The sequence below is a fragment of the Dermacentor albipictus genome, chromosome 4 (assembly GCF_038994185.2).
Source record: "Dermacentor albipictus isolate Rhodes 1998 colony chromosome 4, USDA_Dalb.pri_finalv2, whole genome shotgun sequence".
NCBI classification, from domain to species: Eukaryota; Metazoa; Arthropoda; class Arachnida; order Ixodida; family Ixodidae; genus Dermacentor; species Dermacentor albipictus.
This window is the reverse complement of record NC_091824.1, coordinates 64,699,910-64,716,261: the sequence shown is the minus strand read 5'-3', so window position 1 is coordinate 64,716,261 and position 16,352 is coordinate 64,699,910. Positions and strand designations below refer to the sequence as shown.

General features: G+C 49.3%; 1 protein-coding gene across 3 annotated transcripts in view; it reads right to left on the bottom strand.

Annotated features, from left to right (window-relative positions):
• The window catches only part of LOC139059120 (uncharacterized), a 724,926-nt gene that overhangs the window by 94,275 nt on the left and 614,299 nt on the right, over nucleotides 1–16,352 (bottom strand). For all 3 annotated transcript variants that reach the window (XR_011513933.1, XR_011513931.1, XR_011513934.1), the window contains one exon: nucleotides 15,330–15,370. The gene's annotated coding sequence lies outside the window, so the exon portion shown is untranslated. The remainder of the gene's footprint in view (nucleotides 1–15,329; nucleotides 15,371–16,352) is intronic.

Below are 16,352 nucleotides of genomic sequence, written 5' to 3'. Positions count from 1 at the left end.
GGCGCAGTCGCCGAGGCATGAAGAGAATAAACTTCTAGGGCAGAGATATTCAAAGGCAAAAAAAAAAGTGTAATGACACTATAGTAAGGAATGAGCGCGCAGATACTGGGGCTCATCCACCGCGAGAGAAACAAACGCAAAGAAGACAAAGAACCCGGTGCGCAGCTCTCAAATATGTATAAACGTAATGTGCGCGAAAGTCTGCGAAGCCCACGGCTACAGCGAGGACTATAGCGTCGAGGTCCAGGCAGTCTGGCGAAGCGAGTTCACGTTGGACACGGTTGCCGGACCACGGTGCGCATCGGCGGCGGTGGCGGCCGCAGTTTCGGTACGCCGCGACGGACCGCGTCACGTGGCAATTGATGACCCGCGCATGTAGGTCGGCTGTGTGCGCTCGACCGAACCGGCGATCGGATTCGGGACACGCTCGCACCACTTTCGGCCGGAAGCGTCTGCGCAGCCTCGCTGGCCGGCCGCCAGCAATGGGGGTGGGGGAGGGGGGGGGGTGCGCGTAGCGCCCTCGAGCGCTTTTCTCTTTTTAACGTCGATGCATCGGCGGCACCAGCGCGCACCCTTTGTACACGAAATGCCCGGGCGCGATTAGAGTTTAGTCTGCATTCAGGTGATCGTTCGGTCTGGCCTGATCGGTCGCGGACGCTATCGACTCGCGACCCCCGCTGCTCCCAAAACGCAGTGACGATCATTTAGGGTTGGTAAGTATATCTAACCCAGCGGCACTACCGGAACAAACTGAAACGCGAACGAGCCAATGTTTCGTAATAGAGCTTGTTTTTTGGGTGTCCGCGTACCCTCGGGCTCCTGACCGTCCTGCTATAGTTTTTCGATAAGGCGTTTGCATAATAAGAGTCCACGGCTGAAGACTAATGACACATGGTGTTCCAAAGAAACCATGAACAATATGCCTTCTGATCAGGTTCTACTTCTGTAAGCGCTTTTGTGGATACTTTTGTGAATATAGATATGAAAACTTGCCCCGTAAATACTGCAACCGAGCGCCTTCTTGTGGCTGATTATAAAACTAACTTCGTTTGGCTCTTCAACTTTTTTCGCTCTTTCTTTATTGCTTTCTGCCCGTGACGCCGTGTGGTCCAGGCACTGCTGCCGTTTCCATTCATGACGCAATTTCTTCCTACACCTACGATCCCACCACCACGACCACCACCACCACCATCATCATCATCACCATAATCATCACAGCCGTCGTAGTATAATTTGTGTCCATTGTAGGAGGAAAGCCTTTCCGAATTACCCGTCTTGCGCGAGATGACTTCATGGTACGCCTGCAACTTTCTTGATTTCATCACACCGCTTAAAACGTCTGCTGCGCTCAACTTTGTTTCACTTCCTACTTGGCACCCTATCTCTAACTCTAGTAAGCCGCCGGTTATCTGTTTTACGCATTACGTGATCTGTACCAAGTACATTTCCTTATTATAATGTATCAGATTGAAGTTTTCCGTGAAATTGTATTCTGACATCCGGGATATGCCGAGGACCATTGCGAAAAAACCACCACACGGTGTGTGCCATGAAAACAATCTAGTATAAACGGAAGGAGCAGGCAAGTACCGCTGCTCCAAGAAAACTCTTAAAGCAAACAAGAAAAGAAATAAAGTTGCGTACAAGTGAATAACGAGCTATGGAAAGAAGAATGATAGGTGTAACATTAAGGGATAAGAAAAGAGGAGATTGGGTCAGGGAACAGAAGCGAGTTAATGACATCTTAGTTCAAATCAAGAAAAAGAAATGGGCATGGGCAGGACATGTAATGAGGAAGGAAGATAACCGATAGTCATTAAGGGTTACGGACTGGATCCCAAGGGAAGGGAAGCGTAGCAGGGGGCGGCAGAAAGTTAGGTGGGCGGATGAGATTAAGAAGTTTGCAGGGACGGTGTTAGGCCGCTCATCTCTCGAACAGGAAGAATGGACGGCGTAGGGCTGCATGGTTGTTTTGTATATACTTTTGAAGTGCCGCTAGTTGCACGTGCGTTTTGTGAATGGAGAAGCGTCCACCCCCCAGCGCCTCGGGCGGCAAACGATTCTGTTTGTGAGGGGTCGGACGGCCCGCGTGGTGTCGGTAACGAGCCGAGGCGCGCGCCGCCGCGGGGGGCGCGGGGCAGAGGCGCAAAACGGATTCGGAGCAAATGCTTTTGCGCGGGCTTTGTTGACATTCCGCCGATGGTCATAATAGGGCCACGCGGACAAAGCTCGAGCGGGACGGTTGTATACGCGACGTTGTGGCACCGGCTCTTGAGTCCCCTGCTAATTGGAGACGCAGCTGCTAGCAATGTTGACCACGTCTGGCGCGTACGGAGCGGGGGGTTCGCGCCCCTCGCATTCGGACGGCAGCCACGTGCATCTTGTTTTGAGCGCTGGGGAGAGCCCGCTTTGTGTCGGTTGCAACATGCAGTGCGCGCCGTAGAGAGGGGCGCGGCGTCGTTTGAAGAGCACCCGAGTCCGGATGCCGCCAGCGGTAATTAGTTTTCTACCAGGAAAAACCTTGAGGGGGAATACGGTACGCGGTGTTGGGACACCAGCGCCCGAGCCCCCCCTTGCTGGCTAGAAACGCCGCTGAGGTGCGAGATGGCCTCAATAAATCATGCATGCCTGGCGTGTTTGCCGACGCCGTCACTGACCACGTGGAAATAGGAGGGGGAGAAGAAGATGTGGGAAGAGGGAAAACAGGGTGGTTTTGCAATAGATTCACTTATGAGAGTAAGCCCATCCCTTTGGGTTGTGGCTTAAGAAACTGTCAACTCTCATTGGCAATTGCTTCCGTGGGAGGGGCTAACGACCCTACCGCCCTTTTTCTTTGTCTCTTTCCCCTATAACAACCGAGACGAGGTGCTTGTTCCTCAGTCTAGGCTGTAATCACTAAACCTGATAGAACAGTAAGACTCCGTACGATGCAACGCTAGTCTGGGCCGTAACCACTTAGTGGTAGAACAGTGAGACTCGGTTGGTCGTATGTAATGACAGTTGTCCTAGGCTCTAACTTAAGAGAAAGTAGAAGAGTAAGGCGCTGTTTACTTGTGTGTTTTGTATCAGTGTTCTTTTGCTCACTCTGTATTTGACTGTGTAAATATTTCCGTTGCAATATATCTTCAAGTTTTGTTACCTCCAACCTGCCTCCTGCTTCATCAACGCCGATAAACACCTTGAAGAGACTTTGGTCGACTTCAAGGAGAAAAGAACAAATCATCATCAGAAACTTAACTGGCGCAGTCGACAGGATCGGCGAACTCTACAACATCGAATCCTGGACCAGTGGTGAAGGGATCAAGTCATCCAACGAGCACCTCCTGCACCTTTGAGAAGATCCCACAGCAGCCAAGCCCGGCACCGTGGAGGAGATCCGAAAACGACAGTGCATTCAGCAAAGGGTGAGCAGGATTTCTTGCGTCTTTCTCAAGTTGGCATGGCAGTTGATGTGTAGAGAAAATGGTGAGGACACGCAGGGGCGCAGAGACAATGGAGTCTAATGGAGTTGAGGGTGCGACGGTGGCGGAAATGGATCGGAATCGGGAGTTATCAAATGACGATAGGCTAAATTCCGATAAGTCAAATGAAATGAGAGAACCCAGTCAGAGCCAGGAATTTTCGCAGCAGGCATCTCAGCCTTTGCAAATTCCGAATGATACAAGAACGCTTGAACTTGAAATTCAAAGGCTCAATGCTCAGACTACCTGTATACAACTTCAGATTGAGTACGAAAGGCTGTTGCAGGCAAGGACGAATGCTGAACGTCTCAATGGGACGTCGTCCAGCGCTGAGTCGGAGCGGGGCGATCGGAGGCGAATGGGCTTCGACTCCGTCGCGCAATGCGCAAAAGTGCTGAAAGGGTTCCGCCTGCCGTGTGACGCGGATGTACCCTTATGGTTTGAGGAGGTAGAAAGACTTTTTGCTACTTACGGGGTACCGTATGAGAGTCGTGTGCATTTAGTCATGCCAGCTCTAACTGAGCGCGTTCGCTACCTACTGCGTAACCTCAACCAGGAAGAGAGTACAGATTACGAGTCAGTTAAACAGGCAGTGTTGATGGAACTGAAGCTTTCTCCTGCAGAGTATCTGCAAAGGTTTGAGAGAGCAGTGAAGCGGAAGGAGGAAACGTGGTCACAGTTCGCGTCGCGAGTGAAAACGTATTTTTCCTACTACCTTCAAGTAAGAGGAGCCGACACTGTAGAAGTGATGGCAGAACTCATGGTCGCGGATCGTATAAAAGCGGGCCTTAGTATAGAGGGTCTTGAGTACGTGAGGCTACGAGAAGGCGAGGAATGGCTTAAGCCGCCTGAGATTGCCAAAGTACTGCAAACTTTGGAACAAGCGAAAGGCAAAGGATATGCCTCAAAGCCATCAGCGGCAGAGATGGGGCAAAAGCCGACGCGAGTGGCGAAAAGCGCCCTAAAGTGCCACGTATGTCACAGCTCAGGCCATTTCGCTAAGGATTGCCCGAAGTCTAGTGACAAGGGAAACCAGCGAAAGAAGGCTACCGAGCCAAGGCCGAGGGCACAAAGGGTGGTGATAGTCGACGAGACGGGAAGTGGGACACCTGATGGAGTCCTTACTGCAAAGGTAGAGGCCTTGAAACACAAAGGTGAAGGCATGACTAACCTACAGTTGATCCCGATCTCATGCGGAACCGTATCTACAGATGCGATTCTAGATACGGGGAGTGAAATAACTGTCATACGCGAGAGTCTGCTTCCGCAATGTATTGTGGAGCCTTCAGGCACGATACGATTGGTGTCTGCATTTGGTAAAACTATTGAGGCAAAGCTAGCAACGTTGCCGGTGAAGTTAAATAGCCCGCAAATGGCAGCGGAACCTCAGAACGTTGACCTACTCTGCGCGTTGACTAATGAGCTCGTCGAGGGCACAGATTGTTTGTTGACCAAGGAAGATTGGGAACATTTGTTGAGGGCCAGCAGCTCTCTGGAATCCACTGTAGCACCGGCCGAGCCTACTCAGAGGATAGAGAGATCAAATGAGAAAGCCGAGGTAGTGGCCTGCAACTTTACTTTGGAGGAGGAAGGTGTTTCTGGGGAAGTTGAGCTAATTGATGAAGAGAGGGATGCGTCAATAAGCCAGAGAGAAGAGTTCCGCAGATTGCAGCTAGCTGACGCTACCTTAAAGAAGGGGTGGGAAGATGCTCGGAGTGGGAAATCCGGCATGTTCGTCTCTGACGGACTCTTATACCACTGGGACTCAATAGTAGGCACCCGAGTGAGACAACTAGTTGTTCCGAAAGACAAGCGCAGTGAGGTGATGCATTTGGCTCACGAGTCACTATGCGGAGGGCACCTAGGCCCGAAGAAAACTAAAGCGCGCATTAGGTATAATTTTTTTTGGCCTGGCATGGAGAAGGAGGTATTAGAGCATTGTCGCTCGTGCCATGATTGTCAAATTCGCTCTGACAGGCGTCGCACGGACCGAGTGCCTATAACTCCTCTCACTAGGCCAGAGCACCCTTTTCAAATTGTCAACGTGGATATCATTGGACCCTTAGACACACCGTCAGCGAGAGGCCATAGGTACGCGCTATGCTTGGTGGACATTTGCACAAGGTGGCCAGAGGTTGTCCCACTGCGCTCTTTGACAGCTAAGGCGACTTGCGACGCGTTGATTGAAATTTTTAGTCGTACTGGCGTTCCGGAAATGATCTGTTCCGACCAGGGCACTAATTTCAAATCACAGCTCACACAGTCGATGCTCGAGAAATTAGGTTGCGCACCAAGGTTCTCAACCCCAGAACACCCAGAGAGTAATGGAGTCGTAGAAAGATGGAACAGGGTATTGAAAAACATGTTGTTCCATGTCATTCAAAGAGACTCGAGAAATTGGGACAAATTGATCCCGCTTGTCTTATGGGCTTATCGGGAAGTTCCCCATGAGGTTACCGGAGTGGCTCCATTCCGTCTGTTGTATGGAAGAAACCCCACGGGACCGCTTCTAATACTACAGCGGACGTGGACGGGAGAACTGACGGTACCTGCAACTTTAAGAGAGAACCCCGCTAAGTATTTACAGCAACTTCGGGAGCAACTCGAGACCGCTGCTAATATCGCTGAGCTAACTAGTGCAACACGTCAGGACAGCTATGTTGGTGCGTATAATCGCAGCACCAGAGACAAAGCTTTTAAGGTTGGCGACAAAGTGCTGGTATTCGACAACGATCGGAATGGTAAGATGGCACCTAAGTGGCTGGGCCCGTTCACAGTGGTTGGACGTGAGCGACGGCATTCTTATCGGGTTGAAACAGTAGAGGGTAAAGTGAAAAGTATTCACGCCAACTACATTCGACCATACTATGCAAGAGTCAGCCATATTGGGGTCATTTTCGATCAGGACCATGACTTTGGGGAGGTAGAATATGCTCCGCAACCTACAACTATAAGGCGCGAAGAGTTGGCGGTGACAAGTGAAAAGGTTGCTCATCTAGATGCTGATTCCCAGATGGAAATACAGGCTGTATTTCAAAGGCATCGTGCACTCTTTGACGGCATTCCGGGTATGGCAAATGTGGGTCAACATAGGATAGAATTAGAACCAGGGCACCAGCCAAGGAAGACGTTCCCTTATCGGATACCTGAGCTGTTAAAGAAAGAAGTCAGCCGGCAAGTTGGTGAACTTTTGGCTTGGAAACTGATCTATCCTACTGAAAGCGAATTTGCGCATCCGGTAGTATGCGTAGGGAAAAAAGATGGGACAATCCGCATGTGTGTAGATTACCGCGCGCTAAATGCCGTCACCAAAGTGGATGCGTTCCCTATGATGAATCCTCGAGAATTGATTTTCAGAGTGGGAAGAGCACAGTTCATTACGGTGATAGACCTTAGGCGCGGGTACTGGCAGGTACCGATGGAAAAGAAGAGTCAGAATTTCACCGCGTTTGTAACGCATGAAGGTCAATATGCTTGGAAAGTGATGCCGTTCGGGCTAAAAAATTCAGCCGCGACCTTTCAGAGAATGGTGAACAAGCTCTTATCGCAACATCAGACATACGCCACGGCATACCTAGATGATATTGCCATTTTCTCTAACACGTGGAAGGAGCACTTAAAGCATCTCGACATTATCCTTCAGGTCCTAGAAAAGGCTGGGCTGAAAGCCAGTCCGGAAAAGTGTCAGGTTGCACAATCCCACATTCATTACCTCGGGCATATTGTCGGTTCAGGGACGCACGCACCAGATCCAGAGAAAATAGCTGCAATTAAGAATCTGGTGCCACCACGCACTAAAAAGGAGCTACGCAGCCTGCTAGGACTGTGCGGCTACTATCGCGAGTACGTCAGAGAATATGCAGAGGTGGCGAGCCCGCTCACGCGGTTAACAAAGAAAGCGGTACCCAATAGCATACCCTGGCCGGAGGAAGCTCAGACGGCATTTCAGACACTGAAACAGTCCCTGTGCGAGGCCGTTGCGCTCAGCACTCCGGACCCATCTGAGCCCTACTGGCTTTTCACAGACGCATCAGCTACGGCGGCGGGCGCTTGTTTGGCGCAAATGACAGCCGAGGGAAAGGAGAGGCCTATTGCCTTTGCCAGCCACCGCTTCACGCCGACTCAGACGCGATGGTCGACAATTGAGAGGGAAGCGTTTGCCATTATATGGGCCTTAAAGAAGTTTGACTACTGGCTTTTTGGTGCCGAGATAAACGTTGTTTCCGACCACAATCCATTGTCGTACCTTACAACTTCGACTCCACACGGGGCAAAATTGACAAGATGGGCGCTGGCTTTACAGCGATATCACGTGTCAGTGCGACATCGGAAGGGTGTCAGTAATGGTAACGCGGATGCTTTGTCCAGGCTTCACAACAGCTCATGGAAGCCAGCGTAATACTATAGTGCCATGCCAACTGGATGGGCGTGAATGTTCCTGCTCACTTGGCGCTGTATATTGCGGACTTTGTGAGTGCCGATTCAAGACCCAGAGACACTAGAGTGCTCTTACAGTTTGGAACTGCAATCGTGTGCTTAATAGTTTGATGACATGTATTGTGTATTTCTTTTTACTCTCTTCTTGCTTTGTTACTTGAAAGTGTTTGTTCTTGTGATGTAATTAGGCTAGGGTGTGGTTAGAATGTTCATTACGTAATCGCGGCAGTGATTTATCGTATCACTGAGCGAAAATCAGCCCAGTATACTCTTTAGGGGGGACGTGTTAGGCCGCTCATCTCTCGAACAGGAAGAATGGACGGCGTAGGGCTGCATGGTTGTTTTGTATATACTTTTGAAGTGCCGCTAGTTGCACGTGCGTTTTGTGAATGGAGAAGCGTCCACCCCCCAGCGCCTCGGGCGGCAAACGATTCTGTTTGTGAGGGGTCGGACGGCCCGCGTGGTGTCGGTAACGAGCCGAGGCGCGCGCTGCCGCGGGGGGCGCGGGGCAGAGGCGCAAAACGGATTCGGAGCAAATGCTTTTGCGCGGGCTTTGTTGACATTCCGCCGATGGTCATAATAGGGCCACGCGGACAAAGCTCGAGCGGGACGGTTGTATACGCGACGTTGTGGCACCGGCTCTTGAGTCCCCTGCTAATTGGAGACGCAGCTGCTAGCAATGTTGACCACGTCTGGCGCGTACGGAGCGGGGGGTTCGCGCCCCTCGCATTCGGACGGCAGCCACGTGCATCTTGTTTTGAGCGCTGGGGAGAGCCCGCTTTGTGTCGGTTGCAACATGCAGTGCGCGCCGTAGAGAGGGGCGCGGCGTCGTTTGAAGAGCACCCGAGTCCGGATGCCGCCAGCGGTAATTAGTTTTCTACCAGGAAAAACCTTGAGGGGGAATACGGTACGCGGTGTTGGGACACCAGCGCCCGAGCCCCCCCTTGCTGGCTAGAAACGCCGCTGAGGTGCGAGATGGCCTCAATAAATCATGCATGCCTGGCGTGTTTGCCGACGCCGTCACTGACCACGTGGAAATAGGAGGGGGAGAAGAAGATGTGGGAAGAGGGAAAACAGGGTGGTTTTGCAATAGATTCACTTATGAGAGTAAGCCCATCCCTTTGGGTTGTGGCTTAAGAAACTGTCAACTCTCATTGGCAATTGCTTCCGTGGGAGGGGCTAACGACCCTACCGCCCTTTTTCTTTGTCTCTTTCCCCTATAACAACCGAGACGAGGTGCTTGTTCCTCAGTCTAGGCTGTAATCACTAAACCTGATAGAACAGTAAGACTCCGTACGATGCAACGCTAGTCTGGGCCGTAACCACTTAGTGGTAGAACAGTGAGACTCGGTTGGTCGTATGTAGTGACAGTTGTCCTAGGCTCTAACTTAAGAGAAAGTAGAAGAGTAAGGCGCTGTTTACTTGTGTGTTTTGTATCAGTGTTCTTTTGCTCACTGTGTATTTGACTGTGTAAATATTTCCGTTACAATATATCTTCAAGTTTTGTTACCTCCAACCTGCCTCCTGCTTCATCTACGCCGATAAACACCTTGAAGAGGCTTTGGTCGACTTCAAGGAGAAAAGAACAATCAGCAAAAAACTTAACTGACGGCATGGTCACAATTAGTACATGACCGGGGTTGTTGGAGAAATATGGGAGAGGCCTTTGCCCTGCAGTGGGCGTAACCAGGCTGATGATGATGATGACAAGTGAATAAAATATGGATAAAGATACAGCATACCTGCAAGTACCAAGCAGTATATATATATATATATATATATATATATATATATATATATATATATATAGGATGCCTGATGCTGCTAACGTTAAGGCCAGCTCAATCTCCAATCCAACTAGAATAACGCCAATCCAAGTAAAATATTGGCCACCCCATTTCGAGGATTGCCTTCTATCCCACGCCGCGGTTTTTCTTTCTCTTATTATCATCATTTTCATCATCAACCTATTCATCATCTAGCCATTTGACTTTTTTACAGCTGATTTCCGGAGAGCGCGGGAACTTTTGCCGCACCCTGTATTTCCGCGTGATTGCAGTACGTTGTTTTTGTTTTTAGACGGTGACCATATTTCACCGGATCGTCACACTGAGATAATTTATCGCGTGGCTCAACGCGCGGCTACTGTATTCGAAAATTCTTTAATGTTGTCACGGATTTCGCGGCTTAAATATTTTTATCTAATCACATTACGTGTGACGCGAAAGCTATTAATCTCGCACGAGAGCATCGAGCGATTCTACGGTCAGTGCCGTGTTGCGAAGCGCAGCTATGAAAATTGCGACGGCAGGCGCATGCGCACAAGGAATTCTGTGTATACGCCATCCCGTTAAGCTTTTGAATTCGAACAGAAATGCGCACGCGTGCTGCTGCGCTCTCAGTGGTTACATTAAGCGGTCGCAAATGGCAGATGAGCTGATAGACAGCAGGGGGGTGTGCCGGGCTCATTCGAACAGCCTAGCAGACGATGCTGGGACACTAGGACCGCTTGAGCGCATGCACCTATACTCTCACGGGTGCACATCCGTGATACGGCGCTAGCTGACCGACGTGCCGGTTGACACACCCGTGAGATTAGCACATTCTAGAAGGTAAGCGAGCGATTAATAATGCGAAGAATGGTCTTAATCACCTAGCTCAGGCACTTCGCAGTAAATAGGTATTGCCTCGTTTCGCGCTCCTTCGATAAACGAAAGAAAGAAAGATATAAAGCGTCAGATGGTGGCATCGAACCACCAACCCTCAACACAGCAGCCCGATGCTATAAAAGTGAGACCACAATATCGCGCGCATGTTTCTCGCGTGCCTACGCCAACTGGCTCTCCGAGACGAATGGCGCGTGCGGCATGTCACATGACACGAGCAAGAGCACGTGGGCGCGCATCAGTTTCGACTGGGCCACAGAATTACCACTGTCCTTCCCGCGCGGCACAAGTCGGACCATACCAGTTTCGGCCATTCAGGCCTTGTGGAAGGTAGTTCCTTGAGACACTTCGTCAGACCGTACAGCCTTCGGGATCGGCCCACATTTCGCAGTCCTTTCCTCGTATCAGATGACGCTAGGAAGACACTTTCAAGCATTGTCTCGCCTTCGGGATCGGCCCAGGTCATGACATAAGCTGTAGCCTTCCGCGCCGAAGTAAAAAAAAAAGAAAGAAAAGCAGCCGCTGCCAAACTATCACCGTCATAGTCGCTGTTTCTCTGTCTTCCTGCACAGGTTTGCGTCACTCACACAAAATTGCTGGCTTTACGCAAAGACGTTTGTCCATCTGGCAACTCAAGAACTGCAAACGATGCCTCGTGTTTCACTTGTTTCACTGGGCACAAGTTCACTCTATTGTTAGCCCACGCGTTTGCCATTGTAATTCTTAAACGTCACTATCTACGGTATCTCACTACCTCACTATCTATCTACTATCTGGTAGAGGTGAGGAATGGGCAAAGAAGCACCTACACCAGATGTATACCACCAGTAGATACTGTGGTAACGTCACTGATTGTTCTCTGTTTGTGCGGCAAATCAATTTATAAAACAATTCCGAACCTGATTTGCCCTTGGGTTTTTGGAGGGGACGGATAGTTACGAAGTCCGAGGCACCATTTGTTTTTTTTTCGTGTTTTATTTCGACATTTTCTCGAGGAATGGTGCAGGCACCTTTTCGTTGAACCTCATTAACAAAGCTTCTGTGAAAGAGCGATGGTTGCGAGTGAAGGAAAAAAAAAATGCGTGCACTGTTTTCTTTTAACCGCTACTGTTAATTTGGCTGAATTACCCGCGAAAGCAATTCCTAAGAACTTCACGAGGCGATGTCACAGGTTAAAAAGAATCTCCTTGTACCAGGGTCTTGTCCTCTGCTCAGGCACGGCGGCACTCTAGAACTGAACTTGTCCTTAATTAAACTTGCAAGAACATAAATCGCCGCTCGCCGTACGTGCTCCTTTCCTGTTCTTCCTTTCTTTTTTTTTCTCTTGCCACCTCATAGGCGTCGCCTACAACCTAAAGTCGCGAATGTGAGGGAAGGAGCAGGAGGTAAGGGAGCGGTAGGACGTAGTACGGCTACCTTTGGGCGGCATATATTACGAGCGGCCGCTTTCACGGCGAAGGCAGTACAAGAAGGGGGTACAAATAGTGTTTCACTGGGGTGGCTACCTCAGGCTTAGCACGTCCGCACGACAACGATTGCGTGGCCGAGAACATGCACTGTCACTTCGTCAACCCTATAAGAATAAACGAGGAAGACGTGGGTCTGCTTCAGCGAAATGTTGCGCGTTCTGAGTGGCCGAGCTGATGAGTGCGAGCTGGTTAAATATTATAAGACATCAAATAATGAGCGGTCGAATTCACAAAACTTTTGGTTCTTAGGAGCTGCTCCCCGTTAGCCTTCCGTGATGACGCATCGAACATTATGTTTGGCTGTTAGGTGCCCTTGGGAAAGCTTTTATGATAACTTCTAATTTTGTTATTACAGGCTGAGGCTTCCCAGGGATCCTTGAGTGAAAAAATAAAAGCGCGCTATAATGTGTTTACGCAATATCGTTATCACAAAGTTACTTTCTAACCAACCATTTACAATTCAGGCGAAATCAAAACCAGCCGTAAACAATATTCAGAAATATTTTCCAGAGGCTTGCGTAATATTTCTTTCCCGAGTGGAAATGTATGTTGGCTCGTGTAGTAAACAAACATATTCATGGACACGAGGAGTCGTTAATATTACCATCACAACACAAATAAACGCAGAGGGAAAGAAAATACAACAAAATAAAAACAGCACTGGTAACAAACAAACTTGTGGTATATTTTTTTTCTACGTTTTCGCTAACTTTGCCACTGTTCCTGAATCCCGTTTTTTTAGAAACTATAGAAACTCCAAAGTGACGTAACATCCCCGAAGGAGCACAGCCCGTCTTGACAAGAAGCCCTTACGGTATACGAGCGTTCATACGAGCGAAATTGTTCTAATTTAGACATATATGGACATATGTCATTAGCGAAGGTGACTGCAGTCATTGGCAAAGAGCACTTAGACGCAAAAAGCTTTATGAATTCGGCCTCAGATTTCTGTTTTTTTTTTCTCACGCATTGCTAACACGTTTAGAAACACGAAATGCAAACCCACGGAAAGTCACTGCGCTGCTTGCACGCGTAATCATGTACGCAAGCAAACGAGAAACCAGCACACGTGCGCCCTCGAAACCGGTCACTATATTAGACGTGGTAAGCCTAAATTCAGTGACACGAATATAAAGTTTTAGTCAGACATACTGACAGGGTAATTGAACGTATATATGCTATGGTGCAGTTCGGGCACGCTGGCGTGCGACTTGCTGCGAATGACTGGTGCGGTGAGAGATGCGTGCTGGGGGAATGATGTATGGCGCATGATGAAGGGGACTGAAAAATAACTTGTGATAGAGCTCAAGACAAGCAACGCGTCGGCGATTAGATAGTAATGTTAGTCCGGATTGTGTTTTAAGTGCGGAAATACTGACATAATATGAATATTGTAGGTGAATGAACGTATATATGCAATGGTTCAGTAATACACTCAAAACGCGGAAGCAATGCACCGCCTATGCTATTCCGAAACTTAAAGCAATAGTGACGGCAGCGCATGTATTTCAAAGCGCGTTATCTAGCCTCTGAGGACGAACACGCCTTCAAATTATGGAGCATGTGAAGTCAACCACAAAATTTTACGGAACACGAAAAAAAAAAGAAAACGAATATCTGCGCAGCCTCACAACGCAGCCTACCATTCGCATTTACAGCCTCTACCAGTACACGCGAACGACATTGCGATGTTCGGTTTTACTGACTACTGTTACAGGCTGCTTGGAAATTGAACGTTTTCTGAGATCCCGTGTTTCCGTAAACTTTTGTGGCTGACTGTATGTTAACGCGAGTGACGTCGTGAATAACTGCAACATAGTGTAATTGATACGCGGCCTGATTAGGTTATACCGCTGAATCGTGACAAAAAGTGTTAGCTTTTTAAACACGACTACAGTATTTCTAGGAGGGAGATCTCGATAGTTGGTCTACCCGCCGCGGTTGCTTAGGGGATATCGTGTTGAGCTGCTAAGCACGAGGTCGCGGGATCGAATCCCGGCCACGGCGACCGCCTTTCGATGGGGCCGCTCTCTCTCTCTCTCTGGCTTTCCCTAGACCCACTGGCAGTGCGAGTGAACCACGAGGTTCCGCATGTAAGATGAGAATTTGCATCAAATTACGCAAAGTCAAGTAAGCTTCTGCCACGTTAATTGTTGCGGCGACGTTAATGCGGATCTATGCTGTTTTTTATTGTATTTTTATAGCCGCCTACAAAATATCTTGGTGACACTATGAAAGGACATTTAAAAAAGAAGTTTAAGAGCCCTATGAATTTTTCAGGGTATTGTATTACAGCTGGTATTGTACGCGAGATTTTACGGTATTTCGAGAGTATACCGCGGACTGCCACTCCGCGTGCGCGCTCACATCCTCCGACGCGACGGGCCGATATCCCCCTCTCTTCGCCACCGAGAAGGCCCACTTTAGGCCCCTTCTTTTAGCTGCGCTTTCCCCTCGAAACTCCTTCGGGCGGAGAGCGTTCTTTGGAGTCGTCGTGATTTAAAGGGACGCGCTCCTCTGTACCACGGCCAAGCGAGCAAACCAGGCGAGAGACTTTGTAACGCGCTTCGTTGCGGCGTCGTCGTTGGCGTCGTCACTGCGCCGAGAGAAAATGCACGACACCCGCCCTCCCCCAGCCACACCCCTCTCCTCCTGCCTCTATAAGAGCGTCTCGGCCGCGCACACGATGGCGCTTTCACGCTCGCTTTCCGTTGAACGAGTGCTCTCACTATCCTGCGCTCTCGCGGAGGCATCGAGAGGAGGGAACACAAAACGCGAGACGTTCCATGCACGCAACTTCGTATAAATGTAGCAGGATGGCACGCATGCCACGGTTGGCGACCGTCTCGAGTGCGGTGGGTGCGCGTATAGGACGGCGCCAAGTTTGAAAGTTGGGTTACGTCGGTTAGGTTACGAGCGGCCTCCTTACCGTACGACAATGGAGAACACGTCTAAAGGAGGGGCATGAGCCGAACGATGTCGTACCGAAAGTTAAGCCACAAGAATCCCCAAAGAAGAGGAAATCGCAGGCCGCTACGCGGAAACGAAGATAGAAATGAGACAGGTAGGGTTAACCAGAGGAGGAAGGGCGAAGGGGTGCAAAAGCAGAGAGAGAAGAAAGAAGAAAAGAAAGAAAAGGTAGGACGTAACAATTTATCACTATGCGTGCGGACGTTGTCACAAAGAGATAACAAGCATGAGAAGCTGTCAGTGAAGCACCGTTAAATCAAGCTCACAATAGTATCACGTTGTTAGACACGAAAACCCAAAATACAAGAGGTGACCACGAAGCTTACCACTTAGGAGAAGATCTGGCAGTGCTGCAGCTGCCGAGAACCTGCAAAATGGGGAATATTTCGAATAGTGTTGAGACAACAGCACGTCAACACTGGGACGAGGCAAAATGCATCATTCTTTATTAAGCAAATCTTTAGTCTCTCTAGCAACCAGCTCCGTGTGATTTGTTCGCGGAGTGCGTACTCTCAAGAACACGTTCTGCACATAGAAACTTGACTGGAGGAAGTTATTTCCTTTCAAATTGGGTTGATTATTCATTATAGATAATTTTTCATATGTCCGGGCCTATCGCGGATAGCCGATCTTGCATGCGAACCCGCTACGGGGCCCTCCAGCACGACCCTGCCTAGGGGAGCCGCCAACTCAAAGACCGGTCCGGATTCCAGCTTTGGTGTCCCCGTCAGCCCTTTCGGGCCCAGAAGGGCCCTCAAAGGCATGCTAAATAGTGACACGTGCGCTTACACTTGGTATTTGCTCAAACTGTCACTTCCCATCACCGCAATACATTTTGCATGCTTCAACTCATTTTATTACTGTATTTCACTGAAGAATATAATATTCTTGCACAAATCCACTCGTACAGCTCAGTTCAGATCAGTTTATTGTCCTTAAAGACCCCCGGATGGGGTATAGCATAAGGGGTGAGTGTTACATAAGTTGCACGTTATGTATGCATCATTATCTATATGCAAAGTGATCGAACCCACGCTGTTGGCACAAGGATGGGCAAGCAGTGTCAACAATGTCAGCTCGAAGGCCGTTCCACTTTTCAGCTGTTCGAGCAATGAACGATGTGGAAAAATAAGCGGTTCGGACACGCGGGGTTGCGACGTGCTGCAGATGACTGGTGCGGTGAGAGACACGCGCTGGGGGAACGATGTATGGCGCAGGATGAAGGGGGCTGAAAAAGAACTTGTGATAGAGCTCAAGACTAGCAATGCGTAAGTAATTATATAGTAGTGCTAATCCGGATTCTGCTTTAAGAGCGGAAATACTTGCATCCTGTGAATACTGTGAGTGAA